We start from the raw sequence: 1,203 nt of genomic DNA, 5'->3' as shown, positions 1-1,203 counted from the left end.
CCCCCCCCCTAAAACCGTGCATCCCAATAGAAGTTGGAAGGCGAGTGGGGGAAGGAGCGCGGGAAAGGGGCGAGGGGGAAGGGGTTCGTATTAAGACGGGGGCTTAAGGCGAGTCATGGCATAAGCGTAAATCTCTGTGCAAGGCTGGGAAATTATGTAGCACACGAGTGTGGCGGCGCGCTCGTGGTGCGGGCACTAACTGCCTTAATGTGTTATTGCACGTATTGTTGGGGGAGGGGCGAATTACTTTCAATTGCATGACTATTTTGAGTACTGTACAAAAAAAAGAACAACAACAACACAATCAGCTTGCACTTAAATCCATAAATTCAGCGAAGCCACTTGCTACGAAGGCAGCACTACATTTGAAGGTGTAACAAATAAGGGATATGACAATGCAGTTCATGGAAATGTTAAGAACACGTGACAAGTGTTATTTATTATTGTCATTCAAGGAAATGAAACATATCTCCACATACATTTTTAGGATTTTACTGGATTTTTGCTTGTTAAGCGGCCTACGTTTCGTGTTTTATGTAGAAGAAATAATTCTGATTTCGGTGTAAGTAATTATGAGAATCTTTGTTAGTAAAGTCACGACTAATTACAAGACATATTTTTAGATTCGTATTCGTATTAAAGTATGCATGCTTGTAGATTAACTTCTCAATAACCGATGGAGCTTTTGGAGAAAACCGACAAAAGGGGCAGAAAGTCAGCAGCCGGGACCGAGAGTGCAATTGCCATTTATAGGTCAAGAACATAAACCGATTCCCGTCGTCGTGCGGATTGTGTGGAAAATACCCGCAGCTGCTGCCTTTCCTTTCCGTCTTCGCCCCGCCCTGCTGCCCCGCCCCGCCCGACTTCCGCCCCCGCGGGATAAAGGAGACGAGCTTAGATCTCTGTTCGGCTCAACCCGATACAGGTAGACCGAGCCGATTCACAGACGGAACGGAAGAAAGAGAACAATTCCCCTCTTCTATTCGAGGCGGCGGCAGCGGCCCTCTTGTTCCGCGTCGGCTGCTCAGAGGGGAGCCAGGCAACCCGCTGCAGCTGCCACGCCTGCAGCTGGTTCCCCGCAAGACCGCAAAAGGCGCCCGCACCCAGGAGAAACTTTGGTAATTGTTTACTTGAGTGACTCCTCGCCCTGGAGTCACTCAAGTATACCATCGGAAAGGTATTTTTCAGTAGAATCCTAAACAA

The 1,203-nt window shown here is 48.0% G+C and overlaps 1 protein-coding gene across 1 annotated transcript in view; it reads right to left on the bottom strand.

Moving 5' to 3' along the window:
• Positions 1-1,203, bottom strand: part of LOC113218292 (uncharacterized) — a gene marked incomplete at its 3' end in the record, with an annotated part of 273,427 nt that overhangs the window by 110,375 nt on the left and 161,849 nt on the right. The gene's annotated exons all lie outside the window — the stretch shown is intronic.

Source organism: Frankliniella occidentalis, unplaced genomic scaffold (genome assembly GCF_000697945.3).
Source record: "Frankliniella occidentalis isolate FOCC.00 unplaced genomic scaffold, Focc_3.1 Scaffold159, whole genome shotgun sequence".
Taxonomy (NCBI): Eukaryota; Metazoa; Arthropoda; class Insecta; order Thysanoptera; family Thripidae; genus Frankliniella; species Frankliniella occidentalis.
The sequence above is the reverse complement of the archived record's forward strand: the minus strand, read 5'-3'. Positions and strand labels throughout refer to the sequence as shown.